The sequence below is a fragment of the Benincasa hispida genome, chromosome 3, assembly GCF_027475165.1.
Source record: "Benincasa hispida cultivar pf3 chromosome 3, pf3_genome.v1.1, whole genome shotgun sequence".
Lineage (NCBI taxonomy): Eukaryota > Viridiplantae > Streptophyta > Magnoliopsida > Cucurbitales > Cucurbitaceae > Benincasa > Benincasa hispida.
Genome location: NC_143480.1, coordinates 942,035 through 952,236, shown reverse-complemented (window position 1 = coordinate 952,236; position 10,202 = coordinate 942,035).

Below are 10,202 nucleotides of genomic sequence, written 5' to 3'. Positions count from 1 at the left end.
TTTTCTATTATGAAAATTATAAATAATTTATTTAAAATTTCATATATTAAAATTTCAACGTAATAGGTCTAAAAATATAAATATTATAATAGAAAATAGATACACATTGCTTAATGTCCCAAAGGTCTTGTGTCAACATTCATGTCCATGTGTCTTGTAATTATTCATGTTTGGTGTCCATGTAAGTTCACATCATATTTGTCACTTTGCTTATAATAACATTTGGTAGATCTTAAAAATACTTAGAATTCCTCTTCCACTAATTTTCATATTATCCAATTATGATATTGGTTATTTTATGTTTTTAGTTATTTTATTTTATAATTTTAGTTTTTATCTATTTATTATTATTATATAAAAATAATATTATATTATATTTTTCATATTTGTATTCATGTTGTGCTCCTCAATTTCATAACACGTTATCAGCACGAGCTCCTGCTGTTTTCCCCACTAAAGGTAGGTTATAAGGTATGTCAGTTTTTTCCTCTTCGTTATAATTAATAAATTTAATGTTATTTTGCATATTCAATATCTATTCAATTTCTAACATAAGTACAATATTTTATGATAGTGTTGTCATGACAAATCTCACAAAATTAGGATTTGTCGCCATTATTTTTCATGGGTACTTGATGTCGAAATCCACCTGGATGCTATGAATCTTGGGGAGACTATTAAGAAATACGACATCCAGTCAAGACAAAACAAAAGTTATGATTTTCCTTCGTTATCATATCCACGAGGGATTGAAAATGGAGTACCTTATAATAAAAGATCCCCGTATCTTGTGGAAAATTTTGAAAGAGAGGTATGATTGTAAAAAAAAAATAGTTATTCTTCTTAAAGCTCGTTATAAGTGGATGCACTTGAGGTTACAAGATTTCGAATCAATAAGTGATTACAACTCCGCATAATTTAAAATCAATTCAAAATTGTTGTTATTCGGAGAGAAAATTATTGATGTTGATATGTTAGAGAAGACATTTTATACATTTCATGTCTCAGATATGCTCCTACAATAACAACATTGAGAGAAAGGTTTTAAATAGTATTCTGAATTAATTTCATGCTTTCTTGTGGCTGAACAAAATAACGAGTTATTGATGAAAAATCATGAATCTCGATCAACTGGAACAACACCATTCCCTGAAGTGAATGCTGTGAATTTTAATAATAATCGTGATGGTGGTCGAGGTCGTGGTTGCAGTCGAGGTCGTAAATGTAGCAGAGGAAGAAATAATTATTATTTTCGTGGTAGTCGTTCTAATCATTTAAATTTCAAAAGAACCACACAAAATGATGAACACAAAGGAAAAAACTCCACGAAGTAAAAGTTCAAAGAGTATTGAAAATAAATGCTTCCGATGTGGAATGACTGGGCATTGATCACGTACCTGTCGTACGTCAAAACACTTAGTTGACCTCTATCAAGCCTCCCTTAAGGAAAAAGAGAAAAATGTGGAAGCAAATTTTGCATACTAGGATAATGACATATTTGATCCATCACATATTACAAATTTGGATGTGGCGGACTTCTTTGAATCTCCTGAAGAGAAGATTGGCACAGTTTGTGGCATATTAAGTGTTTCTTTTGATTTTGAGAATATTTAGACTTAATGTTGTTGTTTTCTTTTATCTATCTTCATGTTTTTTTAAGTAAAATTTATATACTTTGTGTTGTTTTTCTTATTGTGATTATTTTATTTTAATGAAGAAACATGGATCATTTTCATATGTTGGGTGACTTAAAGATAAGCAAAGAAGATATATGTCTGGCAGACAGTGCAACTACAAATACAATACTTACAAATAAAAAAATATTTTTCCAAATTGACAATGCTGAAAGCAAAAGTGAATACAATATCAGGTTCTGCAAACTTGATCGAGGGTTTTGGAAAAGCAAATATTATTTTGCCTAGAGGAACAAAATTCACAATTGATAATGAATGGTTATTTAGTCAACCAAAGAGAAATCTTTTAAGTTTTAAAGATATGCGTTACAATGGTTATCATATTGAGACTGATAATAAGAATAATGTGGAATATCTATATATCATATCTACTATCTCGAATGAAAAACATATATTGGAAGAGTTGTCTGCTTTTATCTTCTGAATTGTATTATACTCATATACGAGTAGTTGAAACATATGCAACAATAAACCTAAAGTTCGTGAATTCATACATATTTACAATTTGGCATGACCGATTGGGTCATCCAGGATATATAATGATAAGTATAATTATTTAGAATTCAAAATGGACACCATTGAAGAACCAGAAGATTCTTCAATCTAATGAATTATCATGTGATGCTTGCTCTCAAGGAAAATTGATAATTAGACCATCACCAGCGTGGGGACTGAATCGCCTGCATTTTTAGAATGAATTCATGGTGATATATGTGGACCCATTAACCCACCAAGTGGACCATTTAGATATTTTATGGGATTAAAAGATGCATACGACAGATGGTCACACGTATGCTTATTATCAAATCGAAATCTTGCATTTGCAAGATTGCTTGCTCAAATAATTAAGTTAAAAGCAAAATTTTCTAATTATACAATTAAGATCATTCGTCTTGATAATGTTGGTGAATTTACATCCCAAGCTTTTGATAATTATTGTATGTCAATTGAGATAAATATTGAACATCCTGTAGCTCATATTCATACACAAAATAGTTTAGCATAATCATTTATAAAACTTTGCAATTAATTGCAAGATCATTACTTATGAGAGCTAAGCTTCCTTCATATGTATGGGGACATGCTATTTTGCATGCAGCGTCACTTGTACGGATTAGGCCAGTAGCTTATCATAAGTATTCGCCATTACAATTAGCTTATGTGTTGAGTTTTATGTCCTAAAAACTTGCAGTTTGTAAAATGATAAATATTTTCTATAATTAATATACTTGTTATTGATTTCATAAATTGTACGAAAGTCTAAATCCAATAAACTAAGACCATGACTATTGTACGAGTACTTAAACTTTATGTGGAGACATAAGAGTGGATCGGGTTTGAGTAAATAGTCAAAATAATCTATGGTACATGAATGAGGTTGAGTACCTTATTCTGGTAACACCATTGGATGCGACCTACTTTGTAGTTGTTACAAAGAGTTGTAAAGTGTTGCATACAATGTGATCCTAATTCATACATGTTATGACATGTTCAATGAGTTTGCATAAGATCAAGACCAAGAAATAAGTCATTCTTACTTTATAACGTTGTTTACTGTTTAAGACTAACCGATGACCTAGGTAACTCGATCTTAATCCTAAGCTAACTATGAACTCTTGTTTATTCAGGATTGCCTTTAGATTTGCATAGTTGAGGGTTGGCTCAACAGCGCCGACTCAATAAGACTCTTATTTCAGGGGTAAGACCAGATAGATAGCTGGGGACATAAGGTGCAAGACGAAGTTTACGCTTACTCAAGTAAGGGATAGGAGAAAGTTTGTTCTCTCAAGTACTGAGTCTAGGTTTTGAATAAGGGGTCTCACCCTTTCACTGGGCTGAGAGATTTTGGTTTGGTGATTGAATCACAAACCAATTGTTCATTAGAGGATCAGTAGAGACTTGAGAAATAATAAAATAGATATTTGACCCCACCGTTATTACGAACAATCTGTGAATGGTCGATTTGTTGATTATGATTAAATCATGTGGACATAATATATCCACAGCGAGGGGAATGCAACTATGGGCTTTAGTGGAATGACAGATTAGTTAACTAATGGGGATTAATTTGGTCTAATGAGTTTAGCCAATTCATCTCGGATCGTTGGAGCCTATGATCTGTAGGTCCGCAAGGTCCTCCTACTAGCTTGTAACGGACTAGCTCTAGAGTAGCATGATAAGTTAATTTGAAACGTTCAAATTATAATTAAGGGAATTAGTAATTATATGAAATATAATTATATGTTTAATTTTAGAATTAAACAAAATAGGAGAATTTATATATTTAAATATGATTTAACTATATAAAGATGGATATGTGTTAGAATTAATTTAATGTTTGATATTAAATTAATTAAGTTTTATTTAATAATTAATTTATGAAATTAATTAATTTTTTTCATTTTAAAATCAAAATAGATTTAATAAAATCAAATTTTGATTTTTAAAGATAAAATTGAAAAAGCAAAAAGAAAACAAAACACTTAAATGGAAAAAGAGGTTTTTCTATTATCCATCACCAAGTAGCTCACTCAAATGGCAATATCTTTGCCTTGTCTTCTCCAAGCATGAGTTGTAACTCATGCAACTTTTCTCTTTGCATGTTGATATGCTATATAATTAAGAGATTAGAGTGAAAATCGGGCATGCAATCTATAGAGAACTTTAGAGAAAAATCAGGTTGAAGAAAAGATTATTCAACAAGGTTGCTATAGTGAGCTTTTCTCCTTCTACCTTTGATTCAAGCTTGTTTTGAGTCCCACAACTCAATCTAGAGTACCAAAAGAATAGTGGGGAAAATCTTGAAGTGGTCTACAACAAGATTTGAAGAAGATTGTAGCTGGTGAAGGAGCTTTGAAGAAGTTTTACAAGAGGTATGTCTTAAAACTCACTTTTTCTACAAAAGCATGCTTTATATTTTGCCCAAATTAGTGAATTTAAATGCTTAGATGATCCTTGTGTTTTCACTGCTATTGATACAATCCTACAATTGGTATTAGAGAATCACATAAGCATTCAATTAGGTTTAATTTTGATTTGGTGGGTGTTTTATATGAGAAATATGAAATTAGTGCACTGATATGGTTTTCTGAGTTTTGGCTGTTTAATTCTCTTTAATTTCTCATTTAAATTTGTAATTGGCTCTTGCTTGATGAGCTTTAATGTGTTCATAAGAGTCTGTAATTTATTTGGGGTCATTATAGTTGAAATTAAGCTGTAAATCGAAGAAACAAGTGAAGAGGCTGAGTTGCAGTTCCAGAAAATCAACCTCTGTTCTTATTATCGTTGAGCTTCAGAAGCTAAACGATTGTTTAGCTTCATTCGTTAGATGATGTGAAGAAAAGCTAAACAATCGTGTAGTTTTGAGTGTTGATCGTTGAGGTATCCTACGCTAGACGATCGTGTACCTGTTGGAGCTAAAAGATGCATTCAATTTGCTATACGATAGCATTAAGCGATCGTTTAGCTTTGGGGTGGGAACTAAACGATATGTCGAATTTACTATATGATGGTACTATGCGATTGTTTAGCAATGATACATGCTAAGCGATGCGATGAAGTGCTATGCAATAGCGCCGAGCGACCGTTTAGATGCGAAGCTAAGCAATGCGTTGAAGTGCTTATGCGATAGAACTAAACAATCGCTTACCTACGATGCTAAATGATGCGATGATGTTCTATACGATGGAGCTAAACAATCGTTTAGCTATGGAGGATACTAAACGATGACATGTAGAGCAAAACGATGGTGTTAAGCGATTGTTTGGTTCTATACGATAGAACTAAGCGATGTGATGAAGAGTTATACGATAGCCTTGAGCGATCGCTTACCACAATCGTTTATCTTTGATCGAGAGCTAAACGATGCGTTGAGTTGCTATGCGATAGCATTACGCGATCGTTTGCCTCAATATGGCAACTCAGCGATGTGTCAAGTTGCTATACGATAGTACTACGCGATCGCATACCTTTTGTGTGGCAGTTGGGCAATACGTTGAATGCTATGCAATGACATTAAACAATCGTTTACCTTTTACGCGTGCTAAACGATCGGCTTCATGCATTAGACGATGGAGCTAAGTGATCGTGTAGTAAATTGTCCGTGCTAAACGATGGACCTACGCGATAGTGTGAGACACTAAACGATCATGTAGCTTCCTTTGGCACTAGACGATGACACTATGCGATAGAAAGAAAATACTACTCGATCGTGTAGCTTTGCTAAACAATCGTATAGTATTTACTAAACGATCAGGCAAATTGCAAAATGATGGTCGTTATTGCTAAACTATGACACTTAGCGATTGAACATGTGCGAGGGCTACCGGTTCGACCTATTCTCTTGTGGTATGGTCCGATTCAGCTTCGAATGGTTTTTGGCTAGTCCGGTTTTAGCTACTTGAGTTTGTTTTGGAACGGTTTGAGCGGTCCGGGAGCAGTTCGGAATCTATTTTGTAATAGTTAGGCTTCTGAAGAGCTTTTAAAGGCAATAGAATATCTTAAGAAAGTTATATATATCACTATATGGATTGAAACAATTAGGACGAATGTGGTACAATTTCCTGAGTGGATATTGATTGAAAGAAGGATATCAAAATCATCCAATATATCCCTGTGTTTTTATAAAGAAATCAGAATCAGGATTTGGTACTATAATTGTATCTGTTGATGACTTGCATATAATTAACTCTTGAAGAGCTTTCAAAGGCAATAAAATATCTTAAGAAATAATTTGAGATGAAAGATCTCGGAAAGGAAAAATTTTGCCTTGGTTTACAAATTGAGCATGTAAACCCCATACTCCATTTTCTCTACATAAATGAGTAATAAGTATGCTAAGCAAAGACTAAGGATATGTTAAAGTAATGTTGTGAAAGGTATTAAAGAAAGTAGGAAGATGGAGGAAGAAAATTCTAAGTGTTGGAAAAACCTAGTCTCGGGTGAGTTTTAGATAGTTTAACAAGTGAAAAATTGACTAAGTATAGAACCCAAGAGTAGGCATGTGTTGGTGTTGGGAAGCATTGACACACGAGGCATTGTGTGTGTGGCAACCAAGGCTTGTAGAGGTTGTGTGAGGCTAAGTGTTGAAGCCAAGGACAAACTATGTGTTGGAGCTAAGCATGAACGCATGAGTTGATGGATTTTCATGAAGCGTTGATCAAGTGTGCGGTAGCCAAGAAGCTTGTGGGGTTAGAGAGTATGCGGCATCCAAGTCCTTTTGAGGTTATTGGACGCATGGTGTAGGTTGGCCGAGCGATGACATGAAGGGGTTGTCAAAGCATGGGCGAGGAATATGTCAAACGGCCACAAGAGGCTTGCGTGATCGTGCAGCGAGCAAAGGCCATCGTGTAATAAGTATAGGCAAAGCGCAAGCAAGGAAGCGCTTGGTTGCGCGCGAGCATGGGTGTTGGGTGTTGAGGCGTTGCGCGAGGGTGATCGCATAGTTGCATATGTGGCTGCACGATAAGCACTAGATGATGAGGTATACGATGTACGTTGGGGTGCATGATGACCGCAAGGCTGAGCGTTGAGGTTGGGTGTGCGTGCTAACCAGTGTGCGGCGATGAGCATAAGGTGTTGGGTACTCGATGCGTGCTATACTTATGTGATGAAGCGAAGAAGTACACTATGAGGTATGCGATGTGCGTTGGAAGACTGCGACTGCTTGGGAAGCGTTGGTAGTCTTGGCGCAAAGTACACGAGGCATGCGATGCTCGGTGGTTGTGCATTGAGGAAGGCTTAACGCTTGGTTGGTGATATGTTAAGACTAAGCTATGCGTGGGCTAGGAAATGCATTAATCTAAGAGTATGCGACCATAGGAAGGACATGATAGCCTCAAGGTGAGCTATGCATTGGCCAAGGTTGGGCGATCCATTGTCTGAAGAAGGCATACAACCAAGTAATTGCAAGCATTGGCTTGAAAGTTGAGCCTTGCATTGATGACCAAGAGGAAAGGATCAGGTTAGTGAACAATCAGCTAAGTTAACTGTCATACTTAGGTTTGTTGTTATCTCTTTAAGGATGAGGTGACAACTTGATAATGAAAGGTTAGCATGCAATTGCTAGTGTAAAAGGGAAGCTTGACTTCAAAAAGAGGGTTTGAGCGATTCACTCGTGAAAAAAGGAATGATTCCAAAGCCATTCAAACTCTGAGTGTATCTAGTTGTTGAGGTTGGATTGCCTGAAGGAAATTCCAGAGGAATCGGACTGGAGATTAAGAATCTGGTTGAAGGTCGAGCTCTAAGATAAGCTCGAGCCAATCTTGATGATTTGAGGATTCCGGCCAAACCACGAGGAGTTCCAAGCTGATATTTTAAGCTAAGCTTGCTAAGACATTTTAGAGCAAGCTTGTAGAAGGAAACTTGTTGAGATAGGCCTGAAAATTAGTTATTCAATTTGTAAGTTGAATATGGAACTTTTGAACAAGCAGGTAGCTGCTTAGGTTAAACAAGCAAACGGCTTAAAGGGCCAGACGGTGATGCTGAACGCATGCGTTGAGGGCTGAGTTGCGTGGAAGGACAAGTTGGCGCAAGGTTGCACTGCAACTAGACGAGCGCATGACGCATGCATTGATGTGCCACAAGTTAGCCGCAAAGGATAGTTATGCGATAGGCTGTATGAGCATGAGCTGAAAGATTGGATGCACCTGGACGCATAGGAGACTTGAACGCATAAGGCATGCAATGGACACATGGTGATAGGCACTAGTGAAATTGTTGCTGCCTGGTCAAGTTAAAGCGTAGGAATTTGGCTAAGTACTCAACGTCTATTGGTGCTAGGCGTTGAGGGTTGACATACAAGACAGTGAGTGACTTTTAAATGCTTTAAATGATTTGCAAATGTTTTATGAATGATTAGGAAATTTATGTTTACTGAAAGCTAATTATGACAATTGTTTTCAAATAGTTTCTCAAGTAACTCATCTCTCTTTAATGTTATGTTATGTATTTTAATGATCATGAGTATGTGTCAGTACTGACTGCCTTAGGGCAACTAAGTCATATAGAGATAAAAATGTGTCTTATAGTATATGAATAGATCAGTACTGAAGGACTAAGTGTGAAGGTATTGGAGCTCAGTCCTAGATATGAGTCCTAATGATAAGATCCAGTCTACGTACACGTAAGACAACTAAGATTAGGAGAAAAGTGATGGACAAAGGTGACACACCTTATCCTAGGGAACTACGAGGTAAGGTGATGGACAAAGGAGACACACCTTAACATGTATAGTATGAGGAAAGCTAGGTGGAAGGTAGTGGACAAAGGTGACAAGAGGGTTCACTCTCAAATAAGAGGTTAAGTAGTAATGCAGTTAAGTAAGATAGAAAGCGGACAAGAAGGTTCACTCTCAGATAAGAGGTTAAATATAAGTATGAAAAAAAGTGAGTAAGAGGGCCACTCTCAGATAAAAGGTTATGTTATAATGTTTAATGTGAATGTTATTTATTAAGTTTATGTTTCCAGTTAAAGCTTTCAGTTTGACTATCAGTTTTATGTATGATGTTTATGTCTTAAAAGTTAGTCACTCACTGGGCTTCTAGCTCATGTTTTCAAAATGTCTTCCCCCCAAGGTAGCGATCACTCCCCAGAAGACATCTTTGTTGCTACTTTGCCACTCAAAGACACAAGTTGAAGGAATTTATGACTTTGTAATTGTTAGTACACATGTGTCTATCATATGGGGACTAGTGTTATATGTTAGGCTCACTAAGTTGTAATATACCTAAGTGTATGTATGAACAATGTTTTAAAACCCTGTCATGTGAATGTGTTAAGTTTCAAGTTAATCTATTCAGTATGTTGATAAAATGTATGTATACAAGGGTTTAAGACAGATTGAACGAGTTAGTTAGATAGTAAGTGTCAGCAAAAGGGTTGGTAACTATTGTCGTCACGTGTTCTTTCAAGTTAAAAGGATAATCTGGGGCGGAGTGTGACAGAGCATTTGGGAACAGTGTCCTAAATCTCCTTGTAATCTCGTAGTTTGTAAACTTTGTATAAACATATTGTTGTTAATAAAATAAGTGTTATTTTATAAGCATATACTTAATCCAATAAACTAAGATCCGAGGTTATTTCATGTAATTTAAACAAGTATGTAGAGACATACAAGTGGATCTTATTTAAATAATAACCTAAATGGTCTGTAGTAGATGGATAAGGTTGGGTACCTTATCTTGATGACACTACGGATACGACCTGCTTTGTAGATGTTACAAGTGTTGTAAAGTGCTACAAATGATCTGATCTTGATCATTCATGTAGAGACATGTGAGCAGGGGTATCTTATATAATAAGTTTGCATAAAACCATGCCACAAAATGATTAGGCTTTTTATATAACGTCGTTAATAATAGAAACTTACATTTCACTAGGATGACCATATATGACATGACCTGAATTTTGAACTCCTACTCATGAAGGCGGCTTTTTGATTTGTATAGGTGAGAGTGGCCAGATTGCCAACTCAACAAGCCTATCATTTTGGGGATTCGTCTGACTGAG